This window comes from Phyllobates terribilis, unplaced genomic scaffold, assembly GCF_046119375.1.
Source record: "Phyllobates terribilis strain yellow unplaced genomic scaffold, ASM4611937v1 Scaffold_169__1_contigs__length_4117513, whole genome shotgun sequence".
Classification (NCBI taxonomy): domain Eukaryota; kingdom Metazoa; phylum Chordata; class Amphibia; order Anura; family Dendrobatidae; genus Phyllobates; species Phyllobates terribilis.
In genome coordinates, this window is record NW_027362929.1 from 2,651,801 (window position 1) to 2,667,916 (window position 16,116).

At 45.1% G+C, this 16,116-nt stretch overlaps 13 non-coding genes across 13 annotated transcripts; all 13 read right to left on the reverse strand.

Moving 5' to 3' along the window:
* Positions 1–74: 74 nt before the first annotated feature.
* On the reverse strand, positions 75–265 carry LOC141209933 (U2 spliceosomal RNA). The gene has a single exon (XR_012280118.1). It is a non-coding gene; the product is annotated as a U2 spliceosomal RNA (small nuclear RNA).
* Positions 266–1,386: 1,121 nt separating this feature from the next.
* Positions 1,387–1,577, reverse strand: LOC141209090 (U2 spliceosomal RNA). Its single transcript, XR_012279295.1, has one exon. It is a non-coding gene; the product is annotated as a U2 spliceosomal RNA (small nuclear RNA).
* A 1,121-nt stretch (positions 1,578–2,698) lies between these two features.
* LOC141209091 (U2 spliceosomal RNA) lies at positions 2,699–2,889 on the reverse strand. The gene has a single exon (XR_012279296.1). It is a non-coding gene; the product is annotated as a U2 spliceosomal RNA (small nuclear RNA).
* A 1,119-nt stretch (positions 2,890–4,008) lies between these two features.
* On the reverse strand, positions 4,009–4,199 carry LOC141209092 (U2 spliceosomal RNA). Its single transcript, XR_012279297.1, has one exon. It is a non-coding gene; the product is annotated as a U2 spliceosomal RNA (small nuclear RNA).
* A 1,124-nt stretch (positions 4,200–5,323) lies between these two features.
* Positions 5,324–5,514, reverse strand: LOC141209093 (U2 spliceosomal RNA). The gene has a single exon (XR_012279298.1). It is a non-coding gene; the product is annotated as a U2 spliceosomal RNA (small nuclear RNA).
* Positions 5,515–6,636: 1,122 nt separating this feature from the next.
* On the reverse strand, positions 6,637–6,827 carry LOC141209094 (U2 spliceosomal RNA). Its single transcript, XR_012279299.1, has one exon. It is a non-coding gene; the product is annotated as a U2 spliceosomal RNA (small nuclear RNA).
* Positions 6,828–7,950: 1,123 nt separating this feature from the next.
* On the reverse strand, positions 7,951–8,141 carry LOC141209095 (U2 spliceosomal RNA). The gene has a single exon (XR_012279300.1). It is a non-coding gene; the product is annotated as a U2 spliceosomal RNA (small nuclear RNA).
* A 1,119-nt stretch (positions 8,142–9,260) lies between these two features.
* On the reverse strand, positions 9,261–9,451 carry LOC141209096 (U2 spliceosomal RNA). The gene has a single exon (XR_012279301.1). It is a non-coding gene; the product is annotated as a U2 spliceosomal RNA (small nuclear RNA).
* A 1,119-nt stretch (positions 9,452–10,570) lies between these two features.
* Positions 10,571–10,761, reverse strand: LOC141209097 (U2 spliceosomal RNA). Its single transcript, XR_012279302.1, has one exon. It is a non-coding gene; the product is annotated as a U2 spliceosomal RNA (small nuclear RNA).
* A 1,121-nt stretch (positions 10,762–11,882) lies between these two features.
* On the reverse strand, positions 11,883–12,073 carry LOC141210086 (U2 spliceosomal RNA). The gene has a single exon (XR_012280265.1). It is a non-coding gene; the product is annotated as a U2 spliceosomal RNA (small nuclear RNA).
* Positions 12,074–13,194: 1,121 nt separating this feature from the next.
* Positions 13,195–13,385, reverse strand: LOC141209099 (U2 spliceosomal RNA). Its single transcript, XR_012279304.1, has one exon. It is a non-coding gene; the product is annotated as a U2 spliceosomal RNA (small nuclear RNA).
* Positions 13,386–14,504: 1,119 nt separating this feature from the next.
* Positions 14,505–14,695, reverse strand: LOC141209100 (U2 spliceosomal RNA). The gene has a single exon (XR_012279305.1). It is a non-coding gene; the product is annotated as a U2 spliceosomal RNA (small nuclear RNA).
* Positions 14,696–15,816: 1,121 nt separating this feature from the next.
* Positions 15,817–16,007, reverse strand: LOC141209101 (U2 spliceosomal RNA). The gene has a single exon (XR_012279306.1). It is a non-coding gene; the product is annotated as a U2 spliceosomal RNA (small nuclear RNA).
* Positions 16,008–16,116: the final 109 nt, after the last annotated feature.

The window sequence follows — 16,116 nt, forward strand, 5'->3', positions numbered from 1 at the left end:
AAATCCAACAAACAAGCAAAATGAACAAAAAGCATTGAATTCAATTCTTTCTGATTTTAGAAACTGCATTAAAGAAGGGGTGCACTGGTCCTGGAGATACTGCAATACCAGGTCAATGCGTGGAGTGGACAGAGCAAGCTCTTTTTCCATCTCCCTGTTCTAAAAATCCATTTAATATATGGTCCCCAGATAAGGGACGTATCAGATATTAAACTGATAAGAACAGATACTACACTTGATCTTAGCCAAAAGGCCGAGAAGCGATAACCAGAATTGGTTTCCGACTACGGTGCCACCCAAGGATTCTGAAAAGTCCATTTGTGGAGATAGCCACCTGGACTCCCGTTAAGAAGACATGCTGTCAACCTCTAGATCCCTCACATGCCTGCACTTTTCGGCTTGCTGCTGCTGCAATCCACGCGTTTTAGATCTGCATAACTCCACCTCTTTTAGCACAGTACCCTCAACCCCCGGCTGTTCCCACCCGCCTCAACACCGTTGGAAGGGAGGAGAACCAATTAAGGCGGGGGGGGGGGTGGAACGAGCAGCTGTCTACCCTTAGCAGGAGGGTTGCTGATTAATTACCTCTCCTGCTGCTGCTGCTGCTGGCTGTCCAGCAGCAGACTGAAGGTGGCTGCTGCTGTGCGCAGGTATATAAAGGCTCAGAGCCTATTATGACACGCGCAGCCAGCGTTCCATTGCCACATTCCGTCTACTGCAGGCGGGATACCTGGATGGCTGAATGTCACTGAGAAGCTCACAGAGACCGCCATAAGCAACAGTTTAAAAGAATGCCACAGACTAATCAACCAAACTTTTTGGGTTGGTTTCTCTTTTATAGTCTGCAGGCATTAAATGAAAGAAGTCAGTGTTCCAGCAGAGGGAGACAACGTTTCAGAAAAGGCATTGTAGCAAACCAAAAAAGAAATTTTAAGCGCAGCAGAGTAACCAGCTCACATACCTGTTAGCTCAGGTGAGTTTAAAAGGCTGCTGTTGATAACAAGGGCATTTGCTAAATAGATGGTGTGTGTGCAACAATATACTGAAAGGTCAATTATATTGTGCAGCTTATCTCACCACCTGTAGTTATTTAGGTGAAAGCTCCAAAATGCTTGCCTAATATGTCTGTTTATCCAAAAGGAAGTATAGAGGGAGAGCTAGATAGATAGCATTGCATTACATTACATTACATGGCAATGCAATGCACAGTTGCTGAAGTTGAACCAAAATGAGCTTGTCATCTGGCTTCTGCAACTTTTAACATGAAAAATCCAATGAGGAGAAGAAAAGCAAAGCCAAAGAGTCCATCCCAAAATCCGACAAACAAGCAAAATGAACAAAAAGCATTGAATTCAATTCTTTCTGATTTTAGAAACTGCATTAAAGAAGGGGTGCACCGGTCCTGGAGATACTGCAATACCAGGTCAATGCGTGGAGTGGACAGAGCAAGCTCTTTTTCCATCTCCCTGTTCTAAAAATCCATTTAATATATGGTCCCCAGATAGGGGACGTATCAGATATTAAACTGATAAGAACAGATACTACACTTGATCTTAGCCAAAAGGCCGAGAAGCGATAACCAGAATTGGTTTCCGACTACGGTGCCACCCAAGGATTCTGAAAAGTCCATTTGTGGAGATGGCCACCTGGACTCCCGTTAAGAAGACATGCTGTCAACCTCTAGATCCCTCACATGCCTGCACTTTTCGGCTTGCTGCTGCTGCAATCCACGCGTTTTAGATCTGCATAACTCCACCTCTTTTAGTACAGTACCCTCAACCCCCGGCTGTTCCCACCCGCCTCAACACCGTTGGAAGGGAGGAGAACCAATTAAGGCGGGGGGGGGGGTGGAACGAGCAGCTGTCTACCCTTAGCAGGAGGGTTGCTGATTAATTACCTCTCCTGCTGCTGCTGCTGCTGGCTGTCCAGCAGCAGACTGAAGGTGGCTGCTGCTGTGCGCAGGTATATAAAGGCTCAGAGCCTATTATGACACGCGCAGCCAGCGTTCCATTGCCACATTCCGTCTACTGCAGGCGGGATACCTGGATGGCTGAATGTCACTGAGAAGCTCACAGAGACCGCCATAAGCAACAGTTTAAAAGAATGCCACAGACTAATCAACCAAACTTTTTGGGTTGGTTTCTCTTTTATAGTCTGCAGGCATTAAATGAAAGAAGTCAGTGTTCCAGCAGAGGGAGACAACGTTTCAGAAAAGGCATTGTAGCAAACCAAAAAAGAAATTTTAAGCGCAGCAGAGTAACCAGCTCACATACCTGTTAGCTCAGGTGAGTTTAAAAGGCTGCTGTTGATAACAAGGGCATTTGCTAAATAGATGGTGTGTGTGCAACAATATACTGAAAGGTCAATTATATTGTGCAGCTTATCTCACCACCTGTAGTTATTTAGGTGAAAGCTCCAAAATGCTTGCCTAATATGTCTGTTTATCCAAAAGGAAGTATAGAGGGAGAGCTAGATAGATAGCATTGCATTACATTACATTACATGGCAATGCAATGCACAGTTGCTGAAGTTGAACCAAAATGAGCTTGTCATCTGGCTTCTGCAACTTTTAACATGAAAAATCCAATGAGGAGAAGAAAAGCAAAGCCAAAGAGTCCATCCCAAAATCCGACAAACAAGCAAAATGAACAAAAAGCATTGAATTCAATTCTTTCTGATTTTAGATACTGCATTAAAGAAGGGGTGCACCGGTCCTGGAGATACTGCAATACCAGGTCAATGCGTGGAGTGGACAGAGCAAGCTCTTTTTCCATCTCCCTGTTCTAAAAATCCATTTAATATATGGTCCCCAGATAGGGGACGTATCAGATATTAAACTGATAAGAACAGATACTACACTTGATCTTAGCCAAAAGGCCGAGAAGCGATAACCAGAATTGGTTTCCGACTACGGTGCCACCCAAGGATTCTGAAAAGTCCATTTGTGGAGATGGCCACCTGGACTCCCGTTAAGAAGACATGCTGTCAACCTCTAGATCCCTCACATGCCTGCACTTTTCGGCTTGCTGCTGCTGCAATCCACGCGTTTTAGATCTGCATAACTCCACCTCTTTTAGCACAGTACCCTCAACCCCCGGCTGTTCCCACCCGCCTCAACACCGTTGGAAGGGAGGAGAACCAATTAAGGCGGGGGGGGGTGGAACGAGCAGCTGTCTACCCTTAGCAGGAGGGTTGCTGATTAATTACCTCTCCTGCTGCTGCTGCTGCTGGCTGTCCAGCAGCAGACTGAAGGTGGCTGCTGCTGTGCGCAGGTATATAAAGGCTCAGAGCCTATTATGACACGCGCAGCCAGCGTTCCATTGCCACATTCCGTCTACTGCAGGCGGGATACCTGGATGGCTGAATGTCACTGAGAAGCTCACAGAGACCGCCATAAGCAACAGTTTAAAAGAATGCCACAGACTAATCAACCAAACTTTTTGGGTTGGTTTCTCTTTTATAGTCTGCAGGCATTAAATGAAAGAAGTCAGTGTTCCAGCAGAGGGAGACAACGTTTCAGAAAAGGCATTGTAGCAAACCAAAAAAGAAATTTTAAGCGCAGCAGAGTAACCAGCTCACATACCTGTTAGCTCAGGTGAGTTTAAAAGGCTGCTGTTGATAACAAGGGCATTTGCTAAATAGATGGTGTGTGTGCAACAATATACTGAAAGGTCAATTATATTGTGCAGCTTATCTCACCACCTGTAGTTATTTAGGTGAAAGCTCCAAAATGCTTGCCTAATATGTCTGTTTATCCAAAAGGAAGTATAGAGGGAGAGCTAGATAGATAGCATTGCATTACATTACATTACATGGCAATGCAATGCACAGTTGCTGAAGTTGAACCAAAATGAGCTTGTCATCTGGCTTCTGCAACTTTTAACATGAAAAATCCAATGAGGAGAAGAAAAGCAAAGCCAAAGAGTCCATCCCAAAATCCGACAAACAAGCAAAATGAACAAAAAGCATTGAATTCAATTCTTTCTGATTTTAGAAACTGCATTAAAGAAGGGGTGCACCGGTCCTGGAGATACTGCAATACCAGGTCAATGCGTGGAGTGGACAGAGCAAGCTCTTTTTCCATCTCCCTGTTCTAAAAATCCATTTAATATATGGTCCCCAGATAGGGGACGTATCAGATATTAAACTGATAAGAACAGATACTACACTTGATCTTAGCCAAAAGGCCGAGAAGCGATAACCAGAATTGGTTTCCGACTACGGTGCCACCCAAGGATTCTGAAAAGTCCATTTGTGGAGATGGCCACCTGGACTCCCGTTAAGAAGACATGCTGTCAACCTCTAGATCCCTCACATGCCTGCACTTTTCGGCTTGCTGCTGCTGCAATCCACGCGTTTTAGATCTGCATAACTCCACCTCTTTTAGCACAGTACCCTCAACCCCCGGCTGTTCCCACCCGCCTCAACACCGTTGGAAGGGAGGAGAACCAATTAAGGCGGGGGGGGGGGTGGAACGAGCAGCTGTCTACCCTTAGCAGGAGGGTTGCTGATTAATTACCTCTCCTGCTGCTGCTGCTGCTGCTGGCTGTCCAGCAGCAGACTGAAGGTGGCTGCTGCTGTGCGCAGGTATATAAAGGCTCAGAGCCTATTATGACACGCGCAGCCAGCGTTCCATTGCCACATTCCGTCTACTGCAGGCGGGATACCTGGATGGCTGAATGTCACTGAGAAGCTCCCAGAGACCGCCATAAGCAACAGTTTAAAAGAATGCCACAGACTAATCAACCAAACTTTTTGGGTTGGTTGCTCTTTTATAGTCTGCAGGCATTAAATGAAAGAAGTCAGTGTTCCAGCAGAGGGAGACAACGTTTCAGAAAAGGCATTGTAGCAAACCAAAAAAGAAATTTTAAGCGCAGCAGAGTAACCAGCTCACATACCTGTTAGCTCAGGTGAGTTTAAAAGGCTGCTGTTGATAACAAGGGCATTTGCTAAATAGATGGTGTGTGTGCAACAATATACTGAAAGGTCAATTATATTGTGCAGCTTATCTCACCACCTGTAGTTATTTAGGTGAAAGCTCCAAAATGCTTGCCTAATATGTCTGTTTATCCAAAAGGAAGTATAGAGGGAGAGCTAGATAGATAGCATTGCATTACATTACATTACATGGCAATGCAATGCACAGTTGCTGAAGTTGAACCAAAATGAGCTTGTCATCTGGCTTCTGCAACTTTTAACATGAAAAATCCAATGAGGAGAAGAAAAGCAAAGCCAAAGAGTCCATCCCAAAATCCGACAAACAAGCAAAATGAACAAAAAGCATTGAATTCAATTCTTTCTGATTTTAGAAACTGCATTAAAGAAGGGGTGCACCGGTCCTGGAGATACTGCAATACCAGGTCAATGCGTGGAGTGGACAGAGCAAGCTCTTTTTCCATCTCCCTGTTCTAAAAATCCATTTAATATATGGTCCCCAGATAGGGGACGTATCAGATATTAAACTGATAAGAACAGATACTACACTTGATCTTAGCCAAAAGGCCGAGAAGCGATAACCAGAATTGGTTTCCGACTACGGTGCCACCCAAGGATTCTGAAAAGTCCATTTGTGGAGATGGCCACCTGGACTCCCGTTAAGAAGACATGCTGTCAACCTCTAGATCCCTCACATGCCTGCACTTTTCGGCTTGCTGCTGCTGCAATCCACGCGTTTTAGATCTGCATAACTCCACCTCTTTTAGCACAGTACCCTCAACCCCCGGCTGTTCCCACCCGCCTCAACACCGTTGGAAGGGAGGAGAACCAATTATGGCGGGGGGGGGGGGTGGAACGAGCAGCTGTCTACCCTTAGCAGGAGGGTTGCTGATTAATTACCTCTCCTGCTGCTGCTGCTGCTGGCTGTCCAGCAGCAGACTGAAGGTGGCTGCTGCTGTGCGCAGGTATATAAAGGCTCAGAGCCTATTATGACACGCGCAGCCAGCGTTCCATTGCCACATTCCGTCTACTGCAGGCGGGATACCTGGATGGCTGAATGTCACTGAGAAGCTCACAGAGACCGCCATAAGCAACAGTTTAAAAGAATGCCACAGACTAATCAACCAAACTTTTTGGGTTGGTTTCTCTTTTATAGTCTGCAGGCATTAAATGAAAGAAGTCAGTGTTCCAGCAGAGGGAGACAACGTTTCAGAAAAGGCATTGTAGCAAACCAAAAAAGAAATTTTAAGCGCAGCAGAGTAACCAGCTCACATACCTGTTAGCTCAGGTGAGTTTAAAAGGCTGCTGTTGATAACAAGGGCATTTGCTAAATAGATGGTGTGTGTGCAACAATATACTGAAAGGTCAATTATATTGTGCAGCTTATCTCACCACCTGTAGTTATTTAGGTGAAAGCTCCAAAATGCTTGCCTAATATGTCTGTTTATCCAAAAGGAAGTATAGAGGGAGAGCTAGATAGATAGCATTGCATTACATTACATTACATGGCAATGCAATGCACAGTTGCTGAAGTTGAACCAAAATGAGCTTGTCATCTGGCTTCTGCAACTTTTAACATGAAAAATCCAATGAGGAGAAGAAAAGCAAAGCCAAAGAGTCCATCCCAAAATCCGACAAACAAGCAAAATGAACAAAAAGCATTGAATTCAATTCTTTCTGATTTTAGAAACTGCATTAAAGAAGGGGTGCACCGGTCCTGGAGATACTGCAATACCAGGTCAATGCGTGGAGTGGACAGAGCAAGCTCTTTTTCCATCTCCCTGTTCTAAAAATCCATTTAATATATGGTCCCCAGATAGGGGACGTATCAGATATTAAACTGATAAGAACAGATACTACACTTGATCTTAGCCAAAAGGCCGAGAAGCGATAACCAGAATTGGTTTCCGACTACGGTGCCACCCAAGGATTCTGAAAAGTCCATTTGTGGAGATGGCCACCTGGACTCCCGTTAAGAAGACATGCTGTCAACCTCTAGATCCCTCACATGCCTGCACTTTTCGGCTTGCTGCTGCTGCAATCCACGCGTTTTAGATCTGCATAACTCCACCTCTTTTAGCACAGTACCCTCAACCCCCGGCTGTTCCCACCCGCCTCAACACCGTTGGAAGGGAGGAGAACCAATTAAGGCGGGGGGGGGGGGTTGGAACGAGCAGCTGTCTACCCTTAGCAGGAGGGTTGCTGATTAATTTCCTCTCCTGCTGCTGCTGCTGCTGGCTGTCCAGCAGCAGACTGAAGGTGGCTGCTGCTGTGCGCAGGTATATAAAGGCTCAGAGCCTATTATGACACGCGCAGCCAGCGTTCCATTGCCACATTCCGTCTACTGCAGGCGGGATACCTGGATGGCTGAATGTCACTGAGAAGCTCACAGAGACCGCCATAAGCAACAGTTTAAAAGAATGCCACAGACTAATCAACCAAACTTTTTGGGTTGGTTTCTCTTTTATAGTCTGCAGGCATTAAATGAAAGAAGTCAGTGTTCCAGCAGAGGGAGACAACGTTTCAGAAAAGGCATTGTAGCAAACCAAAAAAGAAATTTTAAGCGCAGCAGAGTAACCAGCTCACATACCTGTTAGCTCAGGTGAGTTTAAAAGGCTGCTGTTGATAACAAGGGCATTTGCTAAATAGATGGTGTGTGTGCAACAATATACTGAAAGGTCAATTATATTGTGCAGCTTATCTCACCACCTGTAGTTATTTAGGTGAAAGCTCCAAAATGCTTGCCTAATATGTCTGTTTATCCAAAAGGAAGTATAGAGGGAGAGCTAGATAGATAGCATTGCATTACATTACATTACATGGCAATGCAATGCACAGTTGCTGAAGTTGAACCAAAATGAGCTTGTCATCTGGCTTCTGCAACTTTTAACATGAAAAATCCAATGAGGAGAAGAAAAGCAAAGCCAAAGAGTCCATCCCAAAATCCGACAAACAAGCAAAATGAACAAAAAGCATTGAATTCAATTCTTTCTGATTTTAGAAACTGCATTAAAGAAGGGGTGCACCGGTCCTGGAGATACTGCAATACCAGGTCAATGCGTGGAGTGGACAGAGCAAGCTCTTTTTCCATCTCCCTGTTCTAAAAATCCATTTAATATATGGTCCCCAGATAGGGGACGTATCAGATATTAAACTGATAAGAACAGATACTACACTTGATCTTAGCCAAAAGGCCGAGAAGCGATAACCAGAATTGGTTTCCGACTACGGTGCCACCCAAGGATTCTGAAAAGTCCATTTGTGGAGATGGCCACCTGGACTCCCGTTAAGAAGACATGCTGTCAACCTCTAGATCCCTCACATGCCTGCACTTTTCGGCTTGCTGCTGCTGCAATCCACGCGTTTTAGATCTGCATAACTCCACCTCTTTTAGCACAGTACCCTCAACCCCCGGCTGTTCCCACCCGCCTCAACACCGTTGGAAGGGAGGAGAACCAATTAAGGCGGGGGGGGGTGGAACGAGCAGCTGTCTACCCTTAGCAGGAGGGTTGCTGATTAATTACCTCTCCTGCTGCTGCTGCTGCTGGCTGTCCAGCAGCAGACTGAAGGTGGCTGCTGCTGTGCGCAGGTATATAAAGGCTCAGAGCCTATTATGACACGCGCAGCCAGCGTTCCATTGCCACATTCCGTCTACTGCAGGCGGGATATCTGGATGGCTGAATGTCACTGAGAAGCTCACAGAGACCGCCATAAGCAACAGTTTAAAAGAATGCCACAGACTAATCAACCAAACTTTTTGGGTTGGTTTCTCTTTTATAGTCTGCAGGCATTAAATGAAAGAAGTCAGTGTTCCAGCAGAGGGAGACAACGTTTCAGAAAAGGCATTGTAGCAAACCAAAAAAGAAATTTTAAGCGCAGCAGAGTAACCAGCTCACATACCTGTTAGCTCAGGTGAGTTTAAAAGGCTGCTGTTGATAACAAGGGCATTTGCTAAATAGATGGTGTGTGTGCAACAATATACTGAAAGGTCAATTATATTGTGCAGCTTATCTCACCACCTGTAGTTATTTAGGTGAAAGCTCCAAAATGCTTGCCTAATATGTCTGTTTATCCAAAAGGAAGTATAGAGGGAGAGCTAGATAGATAGCATTGCATTACATTACATTACATGGCAATGCAATGCACAGTTGCTGAAGTTGAACCAAAATGAGCTTGTCATCTGGCTTCTGCAACTTTTAACATGAAAAATCCAATGAGGAGAAGAAAAGCAAAGCCAAAGAGTCCATCCCAAAATCCGACAAACAAGCAAAATGAACAAAAAGCATTGAATTCAATTCTTTCTGATTTTAGAAACTGCATTAAAGAAGGGGTGCACCGGTCCTGGAGATACTGCAATACCAGGTCAATGCGTGGAGTGGACAGAGCAAGCTCTTTTTCCATCTCCCTGTTCTAAAAATCCATTTAATATATGGTCCCCAGATAGGGGACGTATCAGATATTAAACTGATAAGAACAGATACTACACTTGATCTTAGCCAAAAGGCCGAGAAGCGATAACCAGAATTGGTTTCCGACTACGGTGCCACCCAAGGATTCTGAAAAGTCCATTTGTGGAGATGGCCACCTGGACTCCCGTTAAGAAGACATGCTGTCAACCTCTAGATCCCTCACATGCCTGCACTTTTCGGCTTGCTGCTGCTGCAATCCACGCGTTTTAGATCTGCATAACTCCACCTCTTTTAGCACAGTACCCTCAACCCCCGGCTGTTCCCACCCGCCTCAACACCGTTGGAAGGGAGGAGAACCAATTAAGGCGGGGGGGGGTGGAACGAGCAGCTGTCTACCCTTAGCAGGAGGGTTGCTGATTAATTACCTCTCCTGCTGCTGCTGCTGCTGGCTGTCCAGCAGCAGACTGAAGGTGGCTGCTGCTGTGCGCAGGTATATAAAGGCTCAGAGCCTATTATGACACGCGCAGCCAGCGTTCCATTGCCACATTCCGTCTACTGCAGGCGGGATATCTGGATGGCTGAATGTCACTGAGAAGCTCACAGAGACCGCCATAAGCAACAGTTTAAAAGAATGCCACAGACTAATCAACCAAACTTTTTGGGTTGGTTTCTCTTTTATAGTCTGCAGGCATTAAATGAAAGAAGTCAGTGTTCCAGCAGAGGGAGACAACGTTTCAGAAAAGGCATTGTAGCAAACCAAAAAAGAAATTTTAAGCGCAGCAGAGTAACCAGCTCACATACCTGTTAGCTCAGGTGAGTTTAAAAGGCTGCTGTTGATAACAAGGGCATTTGCTAAATAGATGGTGTGTGTGCAACAATATACTGAAAGGTCAATTATATTGTGCAGCTTATCTCACCACCTGTAGTTATTTAGGTGAAAGCTCCAAAATGCTTGCCTAATATGTCTGTTTATCCAAAAGGAAGTATAGAGGGAGAGCTAGATAGATAGCATTGCATTACATTACATTACATGGCAATGCAATGCACAGTTGCTGAAGTTGAACCAAAATGAGCTTGTCATCTGGCTTCTGCAACTTTTAACATGAAAAATCCAATGAGGAGAAGAAAAGCAAAGCCAAAGAGTCCATCCCAAAATCCGACAAACAAGCAAAATGAACAAAAAGCATTGAATTCAATTCTTTCTGATTTTAGAAACTGCATTAAAGAAGGGGTGCACCGGTCCTGGAGATACTGCAATACCAGGTCAATGCGTGGAGTGGACAGAGCAAGCTCTTTTTCCATCTCCCTGTTCTAAAAATCCATTTAATATATGGTCCCCAGATAGGGGACGTATCAGATATTAAACTGATAAGAACAGATACTACACTTGATCTTAGCCAAAAGGCCGAGAAGCGATAACCAGAATTGGTTTCCGACTACGGTGCCACCCAAGGATTCTGAAAAGTCCATTTGTGGAGATGGCCACCTGGACTCCCGTTAAGAAGACATGCTGTCAACCTCAAGATCCCTCACATGCCTGCACTTTTCGGCTTGCTGCTGCTGCAATCCACGCGTTTTAGATCTGCATAACTCCACCTCTTTTAGCACAGTACCCTCAACCCCCGGCTGTTCCCACCCGCCTCAACACCGTTGGAAGGGAGGAGAACCAATTAAGGCGGGGGGGGGGGTGGAACGAGCAGCTGTCTACCCTTAGCAGGAGGGTTGCTGATTAATTACCTCTCCTGCTGCTGCTGCTGCTGGCTGTCCAGCAGCAGACTGAAGGTGGCTGCTGCTGTGCGCAGGTATATAAAGGCTCAGAGCCTATTATGACACGCGCAGCCAGCGTTCCATTGCCACATTCCGTCTACTGCAGGCGGGATACCTGGATGGCTGAATGTCACTGAGAAGCTCACAGAGACCGCCATAAGCAACAGTTTAAAAGAATGCCACAGACTAATCAACCAAACTTTTTGGGTTGGTTTCTCTTTTATAGTCTGCAGGCATTAAATGAAAGAAGTCAGTGTTCCAGCAGAGGGAGACAACGTTTCAGAAAAGGCATTGTAGCAAACCAAAAAAGAAATTTTAAGCGCAGCAGAGTAACCAGCTCACATACCTGTTAGCTCAGGTGAGTTTAAAAGGCTGCTGTTGATAACAAGGGCATTTGCTAAATAGATGGTGTGTGTGCAACAATATACTGAAAGGTCAATTATATTGTGCAGCTTATCTCACCACCTGTAGTTATTTAGGTGAAAGCTCCAAAATGCTTGCCTAATATGTCTGTTTATCCAAAAGGAAGTATAGAGGGAGAGCTAGATAGATAGCATTGCATTACATTACATTACATGGCAATGCAATGCACAGTTGCTGAAGTTGAACCAAAATGAGCTTGTCATCTGGCTTCTGCAACTTTTAACATGAAAAATCCAATGAGGAGAAGAAAAGCAAAGCCAAAGAGTCCATCCCAAAATCCGAGAAACAAGCAAAATGAACAAAAAGCATTGAATTCAATTCTTTCTGATTTTAGAAACTGCATTAAAGAAGGGGTGCACCGGTCCTGGAGATACTGCAATACCAGGTCAATGCGTGGAGTGGACAGAGCAAGCTCTTTTTCCATCACCCTGTTCTAAAAATCCATTTAATATATGGTCCCCAGATAGGGGACGTATCAGATATTAAACTGATAAGAACAGATACTACACTTGATCTTAGCCAAAAGGCCGAGAAGCGATAACCAGAATTGGTTTCCGACTACGGTGCCACCCAAGGATTCTGAAAAGTCCATTTGTGGAGATGGCCACCTGGACTCCCGTTAAGAAGACATGCTGTCAACCTCAAGATCCCTCACATGCCTGCACTTTTCGGCTTGCTGCTGCTGCAATCCACGCGTTTTAGATCTGCATAACTCCACCTCTCTTAGCACAGTACCCTCAACCCCTGGCTGTTCCCACCCGCCTCAACACCGTTGGAAGGGAGGAGAACCAATTAAGGCGGGGGGGGGGGTGGAACGAGCAGCTGTCTACCCTTAGCAGGAGGGTTGCTGATTAATTACCTCTCCTGCTGCTGCTGCTGCTGGCTGTCCAGCAGCAGACTGAAGGTGGCTGCTGCTGTGCGCAGGTATATAAAGGCTCAGAGCCTATTATGACACGCGCAGCCAGCGTTCCATTGCCACATTCCGTCTACTGCAGGCGGGATACCTGGATGGCTGAATGTCACTGAGAAGCTCACAGAGACCGCCATAAGCAACAGTTTAAAAGAATGCCACAGACTAATCAACCAAACTTTTTGGGTTGGTTTCTCTTTTATAGTCTGCAGGCATTAAATGAAAGAAGTCAGTGTTCCAGCAGAGGGAGACAACGTTTCAGAAAAGGCATTGTAGCAAACCAAAAAAGAAATTTTAAGCGCAGCAGAGTAACCAGCTCACATACCTGTTAGCTCAGGTGAGTTTAAAAGGCTGCTGTTGATAACAAGGGCATTTGCTAAATAGATGGTGTGTGTGCAACAATATACTGAAAGGTCAATTATATTGTGCAGCTTATCTCACCACCTGTAGTTATTTAGGTGAAAGCTCCAAAATGCTTGCCTAATATGTCTGTTTATCCAAAAGGAAGTATAGAGGGAGAGCTAGATAGATAGCATTGCATTACATTACATTACATGGCAATGCAATGCACAGTTGCTGAAGTTGAACCAAAATGAGCTTGTCATCTGGCTTCTGCAACTTTTAACATGAAAAATCCAATGAGGAGAAGAAAAGCAAAGCCAAAGAGTCCATCCCAAAATCCGACAAACAAGCAAAATGAACAAAAAGCATTGAATTCAATTCTTTCTGATTTTAGAAACTGCATTAAAGAAGGGGTGCACCGGTCCTGGAGATACTGCAATACCAGGTCAATGCGTGGAGTGGACAGAGCAAGCTCTTTTTCCATCTCCCTGTTCTAAAAATCCATTTAATATATGGTCCCCAGATAGGGGACGTATCAGATATTAAACTGATAAGAACAGATACTACACTTGATCTTAGCCAAAAGGCCGAGAAGCGATAACCAGAATTGGTTTCCGACTACGGTGCCACCCAAGGATTCTGAAAAGTCCATTTGTGGAGATGGCCACCTGGACTCCCGTTAAGAAGACATGCTGTCAACCTCTAGATCCCTCACATGCCTGCACTTTTCGGCTTGCTGCTGCTGCAATCCACGCGTTTTAGATCTGCATAACTCCACCTCTTTTAGCACAGTACCCTCAACCCCCGGCTGTTCCCACCCGCCTCAACACCGTTGGAAGGGAGGAGAACCAATTAAGGCGGGGGGGGGTGGAACGAGCAGCTGTCTACCCTTAGCAGGAGGGTTGCTGATTAATTACCTCTCCTGCTGCTGCTGCTGCTGGCTGTCCAGCAGCAGACTGAAGGTGGCTGCTGCTGTGCGCAGGTATATAAAGGCTCAGAGCCTATTATGACACGCGCAGCCAGCGTTCCATTGCCACATTCCGTCTACTGCAGGCGGGATATCTGGATGGCTGAATGTCACTGAGAAGCTCACAGAGACCGCCATAAGCAACAGTTTAAAAGAATGCCACAGACTAATCAACCAAACTTTTTGGGTTGGTTTCTCTTTTATAGTCTGCAGGCATTAAATGAAAGAAGTCAGTGTTCCAGCAGAGGGAGACAACGTTTCAGAAAAGGCATTGTAGCAAACCAAAAAAGAAATTTTAAGCGCAGCAGAGTAACCAGCTCACATACCTGTTAGCTCAGGTGAGTTTAAAAGGCTGCTGTTGATAACAAGGGCATTTGCTAAATAGATGGTGTGTGTGCAACAATATACTGAAAGGTCAATTATATTGTGCAGCTTATCTCACCACCTGTAGTTATTTAGGTGAAAGCTCCAAAATGCTTGCCTAATATGTCTGTTTATCCAAAAGGAAGTATAGAGGGAGAGCTAGATAGATAGCATTGCATTACATTACATTACATGGCAATGCAATGCACAGTTGCTGAAGTTGAACCAAAATGAGCTTGTCATCTGGCTTCTGCAACTTTTAACATGAAAAATCCAATGAGGAGAAGAAAAGCAAAGCCAAAGAGTCCATCCCAAAATCCGACAAACAAGCAAAATGAACAAAAAGCATTGAATTCAATTCTTTCTGATTTTAGAAACTGCATTAAAGAAGGGGTGCACCGGTCCTGGAGATACTGCAATACCAGGTCAATGCGTGGAGTGGACAGAGCAAGCTCTTTTTCCATCTCCCTGTTCTAAAAATCCATTTAATATATGGTCCCCAGATAGGGGACGTATCAGATATTAAACTGATAAGAACAGATACTACACTTGATCTTAGCCAAAAGGCCGAGAAGCGATAACCAGAATTGGTTTCCGACTACGGTGCCACCCAAGGATTCTGAAAAGTCCATTTGTGGAGATGGCCACCTGGACTCCCGTTAAGAAGACATGCTGTCAACCTCTAGATCCCTCACATGCCTGCACTTTTCGGCTTGCTGCTGCTGCAATCCACGCGTTTTAGATCTGCATAACTCCACCTCTTTTAGCACAGTACCCTCAACCCCCGGCTGTTCCCACCCGCCTCAACACCGTTGGAAGGGAGGAGAACCAATTAAGGCGGGGGGGGGGGTGGAACGAGCAGCTGTCTACCCTTAGCAGGAGGGTTGCTGATTAATTACCTCTCCTGCTGCTGCTGCTGCTGGCTGTCCAGCAGCAGACTGAAGGTGGCTGCTGCTGTGCGCAGGTATATAAAGGCTCAGAGCCTATTATGACACGCGCAGCCAGCGTTCCATTGCCACATTCCGTCTACTGCAGGCGGGATACCTGGATGGCTGAATGTCACTGAGAAGCTCACAGAGACCGCCATAAGCAACAGTTTAAAAGAATGCCACAGACTAATCAACCAAACTTTTTGGGTTGGTTTCTCTTTTATAGTCTGCAGGCATTAAATGAAAGAAGTCAGTGTTCCAGCAGAGGGAGACAACGTTTCAGAAAAGGCATTGTAGCAAACCAAAAAAGAAATTTTAAGCGCAGCAGAGTAACCAGCTCACATACCTGTTAGCTCAGGTGAGTTTAAAAGGCTGCTGTTGATAACAAGGGCATTTGCTAAATAGATGGTGTGTGTGCAACAATATACTGAAAGGTCAATTATATTGTGCAGCTTATCTCACCACCTGTAGTTATTTAGGTGAAAGCTCCAAAATGCTTGCCTAATATGTCTGTTTATCCAAAAGGAAGTATAGAGGGAGAGCTAGATAGATAGCATTGCATTACATTACATTACATGGCAATGCAATGCACAGTTGCTGAAGTTGAACCAAAATGAGCTTGTCATCTGGCTTCTGCAACTTTTAACATGAAAAATCCAATGAGGAGAAGAAAAGCAAAGCCAAAGAGTCCATCCCAAAATCCGACAAACAAGCAAAATGAACAAAAAGCATTGAATTCAATTCTTTCTGATTTTAGAAACTGCATTAAAGAAGGGGTGCACCGGTCCTGGAGATACTGCAATACCAGGTCAATGCGTGGAGTGGACAGAGCAAGCTCTTTTTCCATCTCCCTGTTCTAAAAATCCATTTAATATATGGTCCCCAGATAGGGGACGTATCAGATATTAAACTGATAAGAACAGATACTACACTTGATCTTAGCCAAAAGGCCGAGAAGCGATAACCAGAATTGGTTTCCGACTACGGTGCCACCCAAGGATTCTGAAAAGTCCATTTGTGGAGATGGCCACCTGGACTCCCGTTAAGAAGACATGCTGTCAACCTCTAGAT